At 36.0% G+C, this 19,218-nt stretch overlaps 1 protein-coding gene across 3 annotated transcripts in view; it reads left to right on the top strand.

Annotated features, from left to right (window-relative positions):
• The window catches only part of CD200 (CD200 molecule), a 47,580-nt gene that overhangs the window by 6,279 nt on the left and 22,083 nt on the right, over window positions 1–19,218 (top strand). Inside the window, exons 2-5 of one of the 3 annotated variants that reach the window (XR_011428838.1) lie at window positions 6,924–7,262; window positions 7,968–8,267; window positions 11,821–11,923; window positions 14,076–14,156. The gene's annotated coding sequence lies outside the window, so the exon portion shown is untranslated. Of the gene's footprint in view, window positions 1–6,923; window positions 7,263–7,967; window positions 8,268–11,820; window positions 11,924–14,075; window positions 14,157–19,218 lie in introns of those variants that run through there. The other 2 variants (XR_011428835.1, XM_070242775.1) reach the window with 2 other exon arrangements.

Here is a 19,218-nt window from a genome sequence, read left to right as displayed (position 1 = left end):
ATGCTGCCTCAGCGTGGTTTGATGAGCAGTGCCATGTCTGCGCCCAGGATTCAAACCAATGAAACACTGGGCCGCCTGCAGCAGAGTGCACGAACTTAACCACTTGGCCATGGGGCCAGACCCCCACCCTACGTCTTTTGATTGGAGCATTTAGTCAATTGACATTTAAAACAGTTATTGATAAATACGTGCTTATTGCCATTGTGTTACTTTATTCCTGGGTGTTTTAGTACTTTTTCTTTGTTTCTTTCTTATTCTCTCGCTCTTTTCTCTTGTGGTTAGATCGCTTTCTTTTGGTATTATGTTTGTGTTCCTTTCTCATTATTTGTGTATTTATTATAGGTTTCTGGTTTGTAATTACCATGATGTTCACATATAATAACCTACATATATAGCAATGTATATTAAGTTGGTGGTCTCTTATGTCTGACCTCTTGCTAAAACCTCTACTCTTTTACTCCCCTCCTCCCACATTTTGTGTCTTAATATCATATTTAACTTTTCTGTGTGTGTGTATATCTGTTAACCTCTTATCGTGGAAATAGACAATTTTAGTACTTTTGTCCTTTGACCTTTGTGTTAGCTTCATAGATGGTTGATCTGCTACCTTTACTGTATGTTTGCCTTTACTAGTGATTTTATTTTATTTTTTGTATCATTTTCTTATTACTGTTTCTGGTCTTTTCTTTTCCACTTAAATATCTCCTTTTAACATTTCTTGCAAGGCTTGTTTTTGGTGATAAACTCCTTTAGTTTTTGCTTGTCTGGAAAACTCTTTATCTCTCCCTCCACTCCAAATAATAATCTTGCTGGATAGAGTATTCTTGGCTGTAGGTTTTTTCCTTTCAGAACTTTAAATATATCATGCCACTCCCTTCTAGCCTGAAAGGTTTCTGCTGAGAAGTCAGCTGGTAGCCTTATGGGGTTTACTTGGCATGTAATTTGTTGCCTTTCTCTTAAGGCTTTTAGAATTCTCTCTTTATCTTTAATTCTTGACATTTTAATTATGATGTGTCTTGATGTGGGCCTCTTTGGACTCACCTTGTTTGGTGCTCTCTGTGCTTCCTGTACCTGGATGTCTGTTTCCTTCCTTATGTTAAGAAAGTTTTCAGCTATTATTTCTTCAAATAGATTTTCTGCCCCTTTGTCTTTCTCTTCTCCTTCTGGGACACCTATAACACAGATGTTAGTATGCTTGATTTGTCCCAGAGGTCACTTACACTGTCCTCATTCTTTTTAATTATTTTTTCCTTTAAATGTTTGGCCTGGGTGATTTCCTCTAGTCTTTCATCCAGTTCACTGATCCATTCTTCTGTTTCATCTATTCTGCTATTGAGTTCCTCTAGTGAATTTTTCATTTCCAGTATTATATTCTTCATTTCTGAATGTGTTCTTTTTTATATTTTCCAATTATTTGTTGAAGTTCTCACAGTGTTCATCTATTCTTCTCCCAAGATCAGAGAGCCTCCATATGTCTATTAGTTTGTATTCTTTATCAGGTAAATTGTTTCATTGAGTTTTTTTCCTGAGGAGTTGTCCTGTTTCCTTATTTGGAACATATTCCTTTGTCTCCTCATTTTGCCTATTTCTCTGTGTTTATATCTATGTATTGGGTAGATCAGCTACATCTCCTGATCTTGGAGAGGTGGCCTTATCTAAGAGATGCCTTATGAGGCCCAGCAATGTGCTTCCATCTCATCACCAGTTCCAAATGTTCTAGGAATGTCCCCTGTGTGGGTATCATGTGTCCTTCTGTTGTAGCAGGGTTGCTCTTACTGCAGGTGCACAGGGAGGCTAGGCATCCCCCTAGCTTTTTGGTTGTAGGGCTCAGCTGTGTGTGGCTGCTACGGTCCCTTCAGTGACTTTGTTGGGCAGGGGGAGCCCCAGCACAGTTTGATTCAAGGTCTAATAGAACATTCCTGCATCAGTTTTGCTGTTAAGTGAGTAAGCCCCTAGTGCAGTCAGTTGTTAGGTTCAGGGGCTCACAATTGCTTCAGACCTCTGAACTTTGAGGCTATTTTCAGCTCTCTCAGGACTTCAGCTGGATGGGGCTTGCCCCAGGCATGGCAGCACTCAGTTGTTTCAGACATTGGAAGGTGAGGTAGATCCCTTATGTGGCTTTTTGAGAACCACAAGTCTGCTGCAGCTGACAAGCCCAATTGCCTGCAGGCCCACAAACACTGATGATGCAGTCCTGCCCCATGCACATGCCCTGCCCTGCTGAAGTGGACCCACTCACCCTGCTGAAGAAGCCCCATACACTCCTTTAATGCAGGCATTCCCCCATGCATGTCCCCCCACAGAGGTGGACCCACTCACCCCACTGCAGAGGTCCTACACACCCCACCTATGCAGGTCCACAAGTTGTCAAAGGGCTTGCTGGTGGTCAGGGCCAGTCCCTAAGATGGTCTGCCTTCCCTGGCTAAGCTGGATTAAATTGGTGCTCTAGTGGGTGGGGCAAACCCCTGTGCTAACAGGCCAGGGGAAGAAATCCAATGGCTTCTGCCAGCATCTGTGTCAGCACACCTGTACTAGGTCACAATAATGGCTGCTGCCAATGTCCCAGTCCCTGCAGAGGAGAACTCAGTCACCTCCTGCCTACCTGAGATGCGCCCAGAGCCTATCAAGTGAGTGTCTTTCACCAAAGGACTGTGCACCTTTCTTTCTGGTGATTTTGTGTTGCTTTCCAGAATGGGTGAATTTGTAGGTAGGCTCCTTAAGAGAAGGCTTTTCTTTCTCTTATGTTTGATAGCTTTTCTGGGAGTATTCTCCATTGTTTTTAATGGCCAGCAAAGCCAGATATTATGACACTTTTCTCAGTTGTGCTGACTTCAAAAGCTACTTGTGTGGCAAATCTCTCCCTCTTTGGCTCCTTCAGGGAAAGTTTCATACCTTCAGATTGCTCCCAGCTGTGAAGCACCACAGCTGGAATGTGGCTTTTTCCTCTCCAGAAAGGTATTTCTGACTCTTCCACCTCAGTCAGTGCTGTCCCTTGTTGTGGTGGTTCTTTTATCCAGTTTCTGGCTCTCTCTCGCGGGTAATTATTCCAAGAGTAGTTGTAATTTTGTTGTGTCTGTGGAAGGAGATGAGTTCAGAGTCCTCCTATGCCACCATCTTTCCAGCAGTCCCTATAATACTTTATTTTTAAAGCTATGTTTTATCTTTCACATTTAGATCTTTAATGCATTTGAAATAGATTTTTATCTCTGGTCTTAGATGGGGGTCAATATATAATTTTTCCATATAGGTATCCAAGGTACACATTATCATTTATTGGAAAGATCATCTTTTTCCAAATTCCATGCACTGTCTGTTCCATTTGTCATATATATCAGATGACCATATTTGTGTGGGTCTGTTTCTGATTCTCTATTTTATTGTGTTCATCTGTCTGCTTATTCTTGAATCAATATCACATTGTATTACTTTAGCTCTATATCTGGATAGTAAGTCTTCGGTTTATTGCCTTGGTTTTTTTTTAGATTCAACTTGTCAAATTCCAGAATTAAAATTTTAAAAACTACTTGAGTTTTATTAGATTTTCATTGAATCTAAAAATTTACTTGGAAAGAATTGACATCTTTGTGTTTTTTCCTCTCTATGATATGATATATCTTTCCACTTATTTAAGTCTTCTTTGATTTTTTCAAATATATTTTGTAAATCTTAGTGGAGAGGTCTTATATATCTTTCAATTCATTTATCCATATATATGTCTTTCTTTTTATTTGGGGAGGGTATTGTAAATGATATCTTCAAATTTTAATTTTCCATTTGCTTATATCAAAGTAGAATTTATTTCTTAAAAAGATTGTATCTTTTAGAATAGTTTTAGGCTTACAGAAAAATTGAGGAAATAGTACAGAGTTCCCATATGGTAAATTGGAACCCTTATCCAGTTTTCCCTATTATTAACATCTTACATTATTATACTTTTGAATTTTTCACTTAGATCTATAATCCATTTTGAGTTATTTTTTGTGAAAGTTAGGTGTCTATATTAATTTTTTTTAGCATATGAATGTTGTAGAGGGTTGAATAGTGTCCCTCCAAAATTCATGTCTATCTGAATCCTCAGAATGTGATCTTTTTTAGAAATGGGATCTTTGCAGATGAAGTTAAGGGAAGGATCTCAGGATGAAGTCATCCTGAGTTAGAGGAGGCTCTAAATCCAATGACTGGTGTCCTTACAAGAAGAGGAGACTATACACAGAGACAGAGAAGATGAAGTCAGAGATTGGAGTGATGCATCTAAAAATCAAGGAATCACAAGGCTCATTGGCAACCATTAGATGCTTGGAGAGAGGCATGGAATAGATTCTCACTGAGAGCCTCCGAAAGGAACCAACTCTACTGATATCTCAATTTAGGACTTCTGACCTCTATATCTGTGAGAAAATAAATTTCTACTGTTTTAAGCCACCAAGTTTGTGGTAATTTGTTATGGCAGCTGTGGGAAAGTAATCAGACATCTAATTATCTCAGTAGCATCATTTGTTGAAAAGACTACCTTTTCTCCACCAAATTGCCTTTGCATCTTTGTAAAAAATCAGTTGATTATGTTTGTGTGGGTCCATAACTGGGCTATCTATTCTGTTCCATTGATCTGTTTATTCTTTTGAAAATACCACACATATTGGCTACTATAGCTTCAAACTAAGTCTTGAAGTTGCATAGTGTCAGTTCTCCAACTTTGTTCTTTTCCTTCAATATTATGTTGGCTATTCTAGGTCTTTTGCCTGACTGTTTAAACTTTAGAATCAGTTTGTTGACATCCGTAACATAACTTGCTGAGACTTTGATTGGGATTGCATTGAATCTACAGATCAAATTGGGAAGAACTGATACCTTGACAATGTTGAGTCTTCCTATCCATGAACATGGAATATCTCTCATTTATTTAATTCTTACTTAATTTTGTTCATCAGAGTTTGGTAGTTTCCCTCATAGAGATCTCGTACATATTTTATTAGACTTATATCTGAGTATTTCATTTTGGGGCTGCTAATGTAAATAGTATTGTGTTTTTAATTTCAAATTCCACTTGTTCATTGGTGATATACAGGAAAGTGATTGACTTTTGTATATTAACCTTGTAATCCTACAGCCTGATTAAAGTCACTTATTAGTCCCAAGAGTTTCTTTTGTTGATTTGATTGCGTTGATTTCTGATTTCCTATGTAAGATGATCGTCATCTGTGAACAAAGAAAGCTTTATGTCTTTCTTCCCAATACGTGTACCTTTTATTTCCTTTTCTTGCCTTATTGCGTTAGGGAGAATGTTCAGTATGATGATGTTGAAGAGGAGTGGTGAGAGAGGACGTCCTTGCCTTGTACCTGATCTTAGTGGGAAAGCTTTGAGTTTTTCACTGGTGAAGTATGATGTTGGCTGTAAGTTTTTGTAGATATTCTTTATCAGGTGGAGGAAGTTACTCTCTATTCCTAGTTTACTAAGAATGTTTATTATAAATTGGCGCTGGATTTTATAAAATGCTTTTACTGCATCTATTGATATGATCATATGACTGTTCTTTTTTATTTTTTGGATTACATTAATTGATTTTCAGATGTTGAACCAGCTTTGCGTATTTGGGATAAATCAATTTGGTTGCAGTACATGATTTTAAATACATTTTTGGATTCAATTGCGAATATTTTGTTTAGGATTTTTGTTTCTATGTCATAAGAGATGTTGGTCTATATTTTTCTTTTAATATCTTTCATAGTTTCTTTTTATTCTTTTTAGAGTTTCTAAATCTCTGCTTACATTATCCATGTGTTTTTGCATGTGTCAACTTTTCCACCAGAGTCCTTAATATATTAATCATAGTTATTTTTAATTCCCTGTCTGGTAATTTCAAAATCTGTACTATATTTGAGTCAGGCTTGCTTTGTCTCTTTAGACTGTTTTTATTCTTGGCTTTTAGCATGCCTTGTAATCTTTTGTCGAAATCCAGACATGTTGCATCAGGTAACAGGAATGAAGGTAAATAGAGCTTTAGCATGGGTTTTATGTTAATCTGGCTAGGAGCTGGGTTGTGTTTACTGTTTGCTGTAGGTCTAGGTGTCAGGTGCTTCAGATTCCTGTAGTTTCTTTGTCTTTGTCTCCCCTGTTGTTTTTGAACTCCTGTAAGAATTCATTATTAATTAGAGTCTGAGCCTTGTAACCATTTCAGTTGTAATCCAATGTCATTATATTGGAGCCTATTGATGTGATAGTAAAACATGGAGGAGAAGAAGTATTTTAAAATCTTATAGTTAAATCTTACTCTTTTAGTGGGCCTGTGTCCCTTGGTTGTGACCTTCACAAGTTTTCTTACCTTTTTTTTCTCCTTCCCCCTCTTAGATGAGATAGGAAAGCTAACAGGAACTGGAGTTGGGTTATTGTCCTTCCAACTACATGAGATAAAGTTCTGGTAAAGTCTTTTCCCCTGGAGAGTAGGTCTTTTAATGGAAAATGCACTGGCCTTGTTTCAAAATGGTACTTTTCTCTCCCTTTTCCAAAGATATAAGATGATTTTTCTTGGCTCTTCACCACGAGAACCTGATGATGTTCCTGCTGGTGAAACCTATGAAATTTAGGGTCTTCCCTAGGACTGGAGCCCTGAGGAGTTTTTAACCTTCAAGCTAGTTCACATTCAGCCTCCAGAAATTCATCAAAATTACCATACTTATCTTATATTGGTTAATTTGTGTTTGAATTTTTGCACTCAGTAAGTATTTATTGACTAGGTAGTATGTGCCAGAAATACTTTTAGAAGCTGCATATCAATGGTGAAGAAGATAGGAGAGTTCATTTTCTAGTGGAGAAGAGAGGCAAATAAAAGATAATTATAAAACAGAGAGACAAGTGTTATGAAGGGGTAAGTCCAGGATAGTATGAAAGTGCATTTCTCTTCATTCATATTGGGTTTCATTTTCAGATTCTCCACATAGGATAAAGCACAAAAATAATCAGACAGCTGTATTGGGAGAAAATGTGACAATTTTCTGCAATTTAACAACTCCAGCAGATGTTGTGCAAATTACCTGGCAGAAGATCCAAGATTCTTTGCCACAAAATATTGGCACATATAGCAGTAGATACGGAGAAAAGATTCTTCCACCATATATAAATCGGCTGCACTGCAAGGCCATCGAACCCAATTCCTCATTCATAACTATTCGTGAAGTGACATTTGAAGATGAAGCCTGCTACAAATGTCTATTTAATGTGTTCCCACATGGCAGCCATGGAGGACAAACCTGCCTTAACATTATAAGTACGTAAAGGTTTTATGTAGAGTCAAAATCATGGGGGATGTGGTCTGAAAGTTAAGGTCCACAGAAAGAATATTAGATAAGGAAAGGCTATGATAGAGGTCACCCATGTCAAGTCTTTTGTTATACAGAAGAAAAAAATGGAAGCCAATGATTATTATATGAGTTGCCCATTTTCACACAATGTGGGATCAGGTACAGCATTTAAGTTTTCTGCCCACTAAACTAACTTTTTAGCCCTATGTTGCACTGACTTTAATCCAGAGGGTAAAATTCATGAACAGTGTCAGGATTTTCACTGGGAAAAGAGAAGAGAGAGAGTGAAGAAGGAGAAAGAGGAAAGAAGAAGACTCTAAGAGAATAAGAATTTCCCGAACTTCAAATTAACAAAACATTGAAGGAATAGAGATAGTGTCATAGTGTTCCTTCATTATGTTGCCATAAATTTAAAGTTTTGGAGGTTTACATAATGTAATTTTAAGGTTGAATGAAAGTGGAGATACCAATTTTTCCTCTCAAATTGGAGATAGTAGGTATAAGAGATGGAATTGTGAAATTTTGTAAAATGTGAGGAGAGGTATCTGAGAGGGACATGTTTTCAACATTTTGACGTCACATAAAAATTTGGGGAAATCCATCTTTAACACCATAAAAATATGATGTGACAAATTTTTATGTTTAATTTTGTTTCTCCGTTTTTGCCTCAGCTGTATCTGAATTAAGAACTGAACTCCAGCCCAATCTTGACTGTGAAAATTTTCTTCGATTTATTTATTCAGCTGTGGGAAAACCTGCTCCTCAAATATCTCTTTCCCCGTCACAAGTCTTGATTAATCCGCCAGAGGAATACCTTGCTCAGAACCCAAATGGCACGGCGACTATCTCTAAAACGTACAACATCTCCTTAGAGACTGTGAGGTCCCTGAGACTCCATCACCTGATTGTGCACATGGACCATCCTCTAAGGAAGGAAGAGAAGATTGTTCCTCTGTCAGTCAAATGAGAATGTAAGTAGAAGTAATAATCCACAAGGGGAAACTGTTATCTTCAAAATTCACTATCAGAAGTGTTTGATCATCTATTTTTAAAAATGTAAATCGATGTAATACTATGCATAGTTAAAATATTCAAATAATGAAGATGTTCTCTACCTCAGCCCTGCTTCTGAGGGTAACTGTTCTTAGATGGCACATTTTTAATTGATCTCCTTTACATGCTTTCCACTGAATTTCATAAAGTTTGAATGAAAGGAGGAGACATCAAATCTTTTGAAAGCCTAACAGTTTTTGTCCATAGCCAGCTATTGGAACATTGGAATGAGTAGCCTGGTACATAGTCCAGAGTGGCCAAACATAACCTCACTTACTCCCAGGACATCTCATCAATCTCTCAGTTAACTCTGAACTAACCTAAATAAAACACAGAATGATGCTAGGCCCAGGACACCTCATCAATCTCTCGATTAAGTCTGAACTAACCTAAATAAAACACGAAATGATGACTAGCACAAAATGAGACTACTGTAAAACAATATACTCAGCCTAACAAAGATTATCCTTCCATCATTTTCAGTCCTTCAAGGCTAGCACAACCTGGTCCGAGTAGAGACTTAGACTCAATGCTGGAGATTTAGAATAACAGGCAATATTCCTACCGACTCTAGTAGTCACGCTAACAGGCCACAGGATGTACCCCACTGTCTTACAATGCTCTTACATGTGATTGATAACTTGCTTGTTATATAACTTTAGCTTAACCATCCTGCTCACCTCAGAACCTCTAAAGCATTTCTCCATTGTCTTTGACTATCCATTGTTATTGATGAGAAGTCAAATGTCAATCTGATAATTCTAATAGTAGATATTACTTTATCTTCTCTTTGGTAACATAGTATCTTCTCTTTATCCTCAAAGTTCCAAAACTTCCAAAACTGCTACTTTTTGGTGTCTTTTTTAAAAAATCCTTTAATGTAATGGACATTTGGTGAGTTCATTCAATCTAGAGACTCAAATCCTTCAATTCTGAATATTTTCTCACATCTTCGAGAATTTCTCCCCTGTTCATCAACTTATTCTTTTTTTATGAACTTCTAATTAAGTGGGCATTAAACATTTAGATTGGATTTTATTTTCTCCTTTTTTTAAGTATTCACAGATCTTTTTTTCTTTATACTAGCTGGGAGATTTTCTGAAACTTATCTTCAAATGCTTTCATTCAATTTTTCCTTCTTTTGGCAATCAGGTTTATAATTTCGAATTGCTTTTGCAATTTAAAATTAATTTCAGAAATTAAAATTGCTTTAATTTTTTCATACCCTTTTCTTCCTATTTTAAGGAAGTACCATCTTCTCAAATCTATCTGGGAATAATAATTTAGAGGTGTTATAATTATCTTCTGTTTTATTATCTCCTCCAATCCACCTCCCCACTACTATCATTTAATTTAAATTTCTTTTACTCAGTCTTTTTCACTTTGATTACAGGCTTTCTTCACAGTCTAGTGAGCCCTGACTAAAGATTTATAGAAGCTTTATTTGGTTTATTGCATCTTGTGAACAGACAGACTTTTCTTTTTAGAGAACAGGCATCAATTAGCCAGGATACTCTAAAAGCAAGAATGTAGAGGTGCTCTGACCCCCTCTACCCTAGTCACTCCTGTATGTTCAATAAATTGCTTTAACTATCCCTCATTTTTTTGGCTAAGGGGTAAGCACCTGATGGTCCAAAGTTGTGCTTTGGGATATGGAAATGGTGCTTTTGACTGTAACTTTCATTCCACGATTCACTCCTTCTTCATCATCGAAATTCTGAGCCTCCCCAGGTTCGGCAGAGGTCTCTCTGCAGTTATAGTCTACTTTGTACATGCGTGAGCCTGTAGCTTCTTTCATCCTGCAGCTTCATTCCTCTATCCACTTTACATTTTTTGTAAGTTTGTTTAAATCTCTTGCCAATGAAGTTCACTCTTCTGTTTGTTGTTTTTCATTTAATCATTTTATTTTTGTTACTATAATTTTAGTGGAGTCTCAGGAAGGAGTAAAGATTAATATTTTTCTCATGTGTGTCTTTTGCAACTAAAGTTAATCAGCTTCTCTTTCTTGGCAATACCCAAATTGTGAAATTGGAATATGTCAATTGAATAACATATGTATCTCCCGTCAATATTTTGGCTAGATTATTATGGTTAATTTCACTTCTCAGAGAGATCCAAATGTCTGTAAAGAAGTAACACCAACTCAGAAAAGGATTCTACTTTGTTTAGCATTGTCACAAATATTTGGGATAGAAATCCCTGATTCTGCTGAAATCTTGTATAGAGCTTTTTCTCCTCTATGTTTTGTTGTTGACTTAAGGGCTGTGTTTACATTTTAGTACCAAATTCTTCCCATTCAACCTCTGCCACTCATTTTGAATGAGCTATGTATCTCATTTGAGAAAGAACATCGTTAAAACTAGAATCTGAGACAAAGTGATGTCTGAACAATCAAAAATAAATGGCATAAAGTTCCTCAACTGAAACATGTGGACTTTCTAACAGTATCTCAGGGAAGACGTAATTGCTAACAAGAGTTTCTCTTTTCCTTCAATGGTAATAGAAAATTCAAAGCAGAAAATTTAAAAGAGGTGAGAGGTTACAATTAGCAGAGAAATTACATCAGTCTGACAATCAGAAAGAGTACAAAAAAACTTATCACAAACAGACCTAAGAATGCAAAATGCGCAATGCCATTTAATGTAAGTGCAAATTTCCTTAAGGTACATCCACAAAGTGTATCGGTGCATTTTTATATTATATCTAAGAACTATCATTGACAGTCATAATGGTGGCCTTTTGTTAAACTTAAGTTGCAATGAAAAGTGTAAATTATGTTCAGAAGGCTAAACAGAAAGAAGTGAAGTCTGTAATACAATTTAGGAATGTTGTGGTCAAAATAGCTACTGTAAAAATTGTTGATACTCAAAATTTTATAATTTATTTTTTTATTAAGAGTACAGGCTCTGGAGTCAGACAGAAGTGAACTCGCTTCCCAGTTTTGCCTCCTAATCACTGTGCATCTTTGGGCAATTTTCTTAACATCTCAGAGCCTCCATCTTCCCACTTGTACCTAATAATTGTACTCACCTAGTTGATGTAAATAACCCTTATAAAATGTTTATCACATTGCTTAGACCATTAATTTTAGATACTAATTATTATTATTATAAATTTATTTTCTGAGATTATTGCAGACTCTTCAGAAATTCCATTTTAGTAATTGGATAATATTTCATCCAATTATTATATTTTGCTTAAACATTTTTAGGTGGTTATAGCTAGGTGAATAGTTAGGTGGTTATATCTTTTTCTTTTTAACTTTTAAGAGTGGAAGTATGATATTAAATCTTATGTCTTCAATTTGAATGTAGATTAGTATATTCTTTTATAAAATTAAATATCTCATCAATTTGAATGTCAGCAAAGCAATGGTGAGTCAAAAGAACATCACAAATGAAAGTATCCAAACAGCACAGAGCATAGAAAAGTACAGTCAAAAAGAATGTGTTTCTGGTTCGTGTTTTTCAGGTACTTCTGGTTCTTCTTATGCTTGGCTGCCTATAGTTGGTGTCTTCATAATTTTTCTCTGTATTTCACTTATTGTTCTCTTTATTGTTTGGAGAAAGAAAAAGTAAGTTGCATTATCACTTGTCTGTGATAGAGAAGGTGGGTATAATGGAGCTAGCTTCAAATCTGAAAAAAAAAATCCAAAATTCATTATGGAAAGAATCATCAGGGAAAATTATTTTCCATATGCTTGATGATTCTTGCAGCCGAGGATTTATCCACGTTAAAATGATATCAAAATGATATTTGGATTTGTTATAATGGTAGGCTGTTAGTAACCATTCATGCTTGTGGTAAATTGAGTTTGAGATTCTTTCTTGCGGACAGATTTTGACAGGCGAGAGCATATAAACTTCAGACAGCTGATGGGAGGGGGTCCACTGAGTGGTAAAAAAGAACGGTTAGAGGGGCTGGCCCCATGGCCGAGTGGTTAAGTTCGCGCGCTCCGCTGCAGGTGGCCCAGTGTTTCGTTGGTTCGAATCCTGGGCGCGGACATGGCACTGCTCATCAGGCCATGCTGAGACGGCGTCCCATGTGCCACAACTAGAAGGACCCACAACGAAGAATATACAACTATGTACTGGGGGGCTTTGGGGAGAAAAAAGAAAAAAATAAAATCTTTAAAAAAAAAAAGAACAGTTAGATTAGAAACTTGAGATAAGTCTACCTGACAAAGGCATAGAAAGATGGAAGTGATCTTACTTTACAGGACTAATAGAATAAAGTATTGATTTGTCTATTCAACAAATGCTTCTTGAGTGCCTGTATATTGCTATGCATTGTTATGAGTGTGGGAGACAGAGATACAACTACAGCAGACAAGTTCTTTGCCTTCAGAAGCTTATTTCCCAGTGGGGAGAGATAGTCAATGAAAATATACAAGGAAACAAGAAAATACCAGCTAGTGATAAGTACTATTTGGAAAATGAGGCAGAATGATATCACTGAAAGAGACCGTGGGGCTAGTTTATGTTGAGTGGTCTCTCTGAGGAGGTGACATTTAAACTGAGAACTGAGTCAGAAAAAGGTTGTGAGTAAAGTTATTGGCAAAGTGTGTTACACATAACAAAGGAAGAGTTAGTGTGGATCCCGAGGTGGGAATGAGCTTGGTGTGCTCCAAGAAAAAAAGAGAAAGTCAGCGTGGCTAGAATGATGATTTAGAAGTAGCGATGGGGGCCAGAACAGGTAAGACCCACAGGCCTGGAAAGGCATTTGGGTTTTCTACTATCTGTAATGTCAATCCATTGAGTTATTTAAAACAAGAGAGTACAAGGTTCTGATTTACCCTTTAAAAAGATCTCTCCAGCTGGAATGTGGACAAAGTTTCTTAGAAGTTAAGAATGAAAGGAAGGAGTTTTTGGTTTTTTTGTTTTGGTTTTGTTTTCTTTGGGAGGGAGATTGGCCCTGAGCTAACATGTGTGCCAATCTTCCTCTATTTTATGTGGGACGCCGCCATGGCATGGCTTGATGAGTGGTGCTAGGTCCGTGCCTGGGATCTGAACCTACGAACTCTGAACTGCGGAAGAGGAGCATGTGAACTTAACCACAACACCACAGGGCTGGCCCCAGGAAGGACGTTTTTAGAGATGATTGCCATAGTCAAGATGGGAATTGATAGTGGTCTGGAGCAGGGTGTTTGTGATGGGAATTGGGGGATATATTTAGGATGATGAGATTGCTGATGGATAAGATGTGGAAAGAGTGAAAGGGAAAAACTATCCTGATGATGCTAATCTTTTTGGCATAGATGAAAGAACCTTTTACAAATATAGGGGAGATCAGAGGGAGAACAAACTTTGGAGGGAGGACCAAGAGTTCTATTTTGAACATGTTAATTTTTAAACGCCTATTTGACATCAGAGGGAATATGTCCATTATCTACAAAAATGAATCTGGAATTTACAGAGCAGATAAGAACCAAAGGTATAAATTTGGGAGTATAGCAGGTATATTCTCCAAGAGGACAAATCATATGTTGTGACTCTCACTATTATAGAGTGGAAATAACATACAAGTTCTGTAATTGCAGAACTTGTATAGTATTTTTATGCTGAACTAAACCTTCAAAAGATATTTTGATCAATCTTTCAAGAGAATTTGAATCTGAGCCTTCCATTTTTTTATTCATAGCATACTCTTACAATATACACCATTAGGGGGAGTGTTTGGGCTGTGTTGCTCTTACGGACACATCCATGTCATTATAATATCTCTAGGTCAGTGAATGTGCGTGAAACCAGACCCCAGCTGCCACAGCCTGAGGTGGAGAACTTGAGCTGCTTTCTTCCTGCACACAGGTAATTGGCAGGTGTGTGATGTTTGCTGTCACACACAAATACTTCAAATTTAAGACTTAACCTTCTGTCTTAAATCATCCATTTGGTAGCAGCAATAATCATTCTTAAAATAAATGGAAACAAAGATTTGTTTCTGTTATCCAATTTCACGAACTAATGGTTTCAAATGAGGTTGCATTAATGGCTTTGAATGTTTCTGTTTATCCCCTGATTCAGGACCCCTCCCAATATCACCAATTGATTGGCTGCTTTGATTTGTGGGTTTTTTTCTGATTATTAAAAAGTATGAGCATGTCTTCATATATTTGTTAGCCACTTAGGTTTTCCCTTCTGTGAAGTTCTTGTCTACATTCTCATGTGATTTCTGTTTGGTTGTCTATATTCGCAGAAATTCTTTATATCCTTTACATACTAGATATTGATTACTTCTCCCTACTTGGCATTGCTCCATTAAATTTCTCAGTTATGTCATTAAGAAAATAGAAGTCTTTAGTGCTTTAACGTTGTAAAATCCATCAATTTTTCACCTAAGAGTTTGAGTTTGGGGTCTTATTTAAGAAGTCCTCACCCATCTAACTTCACAAAAATATACTGATATTTATTAGTTTCATATTTGTCTATTTCATATTTAGGTCTTTAAGCCTTTGTACATAAAGAAGGATTGACATATAGTATTACTTTTCATCAACTATATAATGAGCCAGATTTCCTAACACCAGCTGCTACATAATCTATCCTTTCCTTACCAATTAGCTCTATTTTCAGCTCTCTCGGGTAGAACTTTGTTCCATTGTTTTAATTTTTTGTTTCTTCATAATTGCATATAGGTTTATTACTACAGTCTTTCGTTATGTGTTAAAATCTGGTAAAGAGAGATTCCCAGCTTTTGTTTTCTAACTTGATGTATCCATTCATGGATACACACACACACACACACACACACATATCATGAAATAAATTTATTTATTTAGAATTTTTTAAAGATTTTATTTTATTTTAAGATTGGCCCTGAGCTAACATCTGCCACCAATCTTTTTTTCTTCTTCTTCTCCCCAAAGCCTCCCAGTACACAGTCGTATATTCTAGTTGCAGGTCCTGTTAGTTCTGCTATGTGGGACACTGCCTCAGCATGGCTTGATGAGAAGTGCTAGGTCTGCGCCCAGAATCGAAACCCGGGAAACCTGGGCCACAGAAGCAGGGAGCAGGAACTTAACCACTTGGCCGGAGGGCCGACCCCAGATGCATTTATTACATTCTTAAAAATATATAGTTGGAATTTTGGTCAGTCTTACATTGAATTTATAGATTAATTTAATTTGGGGAGTATTGATAGTACTGATGTAATTTGATCCACCTATAAATATGTTATCCATTTTTTCAAGTCTTTCTAAATGTCTTTTGGGAAAGTTTAATAATTTTATTTCTGCAGATTTTGTGTAATTTTTGCTAAGTTAATGCCTTGGTACTTTTAATTTGTTCACTATAATAAATGGCATCTTATTTTTTTAATGAAATTTTCCAGCTGCTTATTAGTGGTTTAGGAACAGTTCTGGATTTTGTAAGTTAGCCTGTATTTGCAAACCTTTATTAATTCAAAGTTTTTCTTTTGATCTAATGGTTTTCCATGGAGATGATCATCTGTTACACATAATGACATTTTTGCTTCTTCCTTTCCAATCCTTATACCTCTTTTTTATATTAAATAATAGCAACAACAGTTATCTTTGTCTCATTTCTGAATTTAAAGACGTGAAATTTTTCTAAGTATGATATTTACTATAGTGTTTGGCTATTAAGCATATTATCAAGTTTAGGAAATGTTTTATTATTTATATTTTCTGTGATTTTATCATATATAGGTTGTTGAATTTAAGAAGTAATTTTTTTGTGCCTGTTGAGATAGTCATATGAATTTTCCATTGTAGTCCACTAATATGATAAATTACACTGACAGATTTTCTAATGGTAAACCATTCTGGGAATTTTTTTTTTTTGCTTTATAAGTAAACCATATATAGTTTCATTTTTTGAATTATGTTTCTCTAACTTTGAAACAAAGGTTTCAAATTAAGCTTTTGAAATTAACGCTATCCTGAAAAGAAGAGCTTAGCCATTTAATATTTCCTCTTTTAGAAACGTATATAGGATAGAGATTTCTATTCCTTAACAATCATCTGGGTCTATGGGTTTTTTGGCAGGGAAATTCTTTAATTTCAGTTTAGTAGCTTTCAAAGTCATTGGCTCATTCAATTTTAAATTTAAATTAATAAGAACATTTAACATGAGATTTACCCTCCTAACAAATTTTTTCAGCATAAATATAGTACTGTTGATTATAGGTACAATATTGTACAGCAGATTTCTAGAACTTATTCATGTTGCTTAACTTACGCTCATTGGTTAGTAATTACCCATTTCTCCCTCTCCCCACCGCCTGGCAACCTCCATCTCACTCTTTGATTCTATGAATTTGACTATCTTAGATATCTCACATAAGTGGAATCACACAGCATTTACCTTTCCGTGACTGGGCTTGTTTTCCTTGGCATAATGCCCTCAAACTTCATGTATGTTGTCACATATTGCAGAATTTGCTTCTTTTTAATGCTGAGTAATATTTGATTGTATGTATATACCACATGTTCTTTATCCATTCCTCTGTAGATAGACATTTAGGTTGTTGCCTCACTTCGGCTATTGGGCATAGTTCTGTAATGAACATGGGCATGCTAATATCTCTTTAAGACATGAATTCAATTCTTTTATATAAATACCCAGAAATGGGATTGAATCATATGTAATTCTATTTTTAATGTTTTGAGAAATATCCACACTGGTTTCCATAGTGACTGTATCATTTTGCATTCCCACTATAGCGAGCAAGGGTTCCAATTTCTCCACATCCTAACCAACAGGTTGTATTTTTTTTTTTTTATAATAACCATCCTGACAGGTGTCAGGTGATATCTCATTGCGGTATTGATTTGCGTTTCCCAGATGATTAGTAACATTGAGCATTTTTTCATATAGCTTTTGGCCATTTGTATCTTCTTTGGTGAAATACCTGTTCAAATCCTTAGCTTATTTCTTAGCTGGGTTATTAAGGTTTTTTGCTATTGAGTTGTAGGAGCCCTTTATATATTTTAGGGATTAACCTCTTATCAGATATATGGTTTGAAATTTTCTTTTTGCGTGGGTCATGTTATCTTTTATTACTGGCACTGATTAATTTAAAAATACATCAGGAAACATGCCATAAATAAAAGTAAAACTAGTTTTAGAAACTCATTAGGCCAGATGATATGACTGTAATTGGAAGAAATAAGGACAGTCTCCTCTGCAAGCATTTTGGGGCTGAGGCAAGACCTCCAAGATTCAGATGGAGGACAAACCCTGAGAGCGACTGAATGTTTCCACCTACCCTGGAGTTACTTGTCAGTACCTCTGAGCAATTGTTTCCTGTTACATATCTGTAACACACACAAATAGGTTACACTCTTAAAAGTCATTAATGAAGGTGAGAAACGAACATTTGGTGGTTGTGATGCGTTTTACATCTTCTAAGGACTCCTGAAAATATTTTCCCCCATTCTGTAGGTTTCCCTTTCACTCTGTTGATTATTTTCTTTACTGTGCAGAAGACTTTTAGCTCAATATAGTCTCATTTGTCTAGTTTTGCTTTTGTTGTCTGTACTTTTGGTGTTACATTCGTGAAATCATTGCCAAGACCAATGTCATGCAGCTTTTCCTCTATGGGTTTTTCTAGGAGTCTTATAGTTTCAGGTCTTACATTTAAGTCTTTAATCTATTTTGAGTTGATTTTTGTGTGTGGTGTAGAATAAGGGTCCAATTTCATTCTTTTGCATGTGAATATCCAGTTTTCCCAGCATCATTTGTTCAAGAGGTGATTCATTCCCCATTGTGTTCTTGGCACCCTTGTCAAAGATCGGTTGACTATACACGTGTGGATTTGTTTCTGAGCTCTCTATTCTGTTCCATTGGTCTATATGCCTGTCTTTATGACAGTTCCATACTGTTTTGATTACTGTAGCTTTGTGCTATATTTTGAAATCAAGAAATGTGATGTCTCTAGCTTCATTCTTCTTTCTCAAGACTAATTCGGCTATTCGTGGTCTTTTGTGTTCCATATGAACCTTGGAATTGTTTTTTCTACTTCTGTTAAAAAAATTCTTTGTGAATTTTGATAGGAATTGCATAAAAAACCTAACTCCACTCCTTAAGGACCTAGAAAAAGAAGAAAAAGCTGAGCCCAAAGTTAGCAGAGGGAAGGAATGAACAAAGATTAAAGAAGAAATAAATGAAATGGAAAAAAATCAACAAAACTAAGAGTTGTGTTTTTAAAAAGATAAACAAAATTGACAAACCATTAGCTAGACTAAGAAAATAAGAGAGAAGACTCAAATAAATAAAATAATAACTGAAAGAAGAGGCATTACAGCTAATGCCACAGAAATAAAAAGGATCATAAGAGATTACTATGATAAATTATACACCAACAAACTGGATAACCTAAAAGAAATGGGTAAATTCCTAGAAACATGCAACTTACCAAGACTAAATCATGGAGAAGTAGAAAATCTTAACAGACCCATAACTAGTATGGAGATTGAGTCAGTAATCAAAAACCTCCCAACAAAGAAAAGGCCAGGACTAGATGACTTCACTAATGAATTCTACCAAACATTTAAACAAGAATTAATGCCAATGCTTCTCAAACTCTTTCAAAAAATTGAAGGAGAGAAAACACTTCTGAACTCATTTTATGAGGCCAGCATTACCTTGATATCAAAGCCAGACAAAAACAACACAAGAAAAGAAAACTATTGTCCACTATCCCTAAGAAATATAGATGTAAAAATCCTCAACAAAATACCAGCAAACTAAATCCAACAACTCATTAAACGGTTCACACACCGTGACCAAGTGGGATTCATCCCTGTGGTGGAAGAATTGTTCAACATCTGAAAATTAATTAATGTGATACATCACATTAACAGAATAAAGGATAAAAATCAAATGATCACCTCACTACATGTAGAAA

This window comes from Equus caballus, chromosome 19 (genome assembly GCF_041296265.1).
Source record: "Equus caballus isolate H_3958 breed thoroughbred chromosome 19, TB-T2T, whole genome shotgun sequence".
NCBI lineage: Eukaryota > Metazoa > Chordata > Mammalia > Perissodactyla > Equidae > Equus > Equus caballus.
This window is presented reverse-complemented; position numbering and strand designations above follow the sequence as displayed.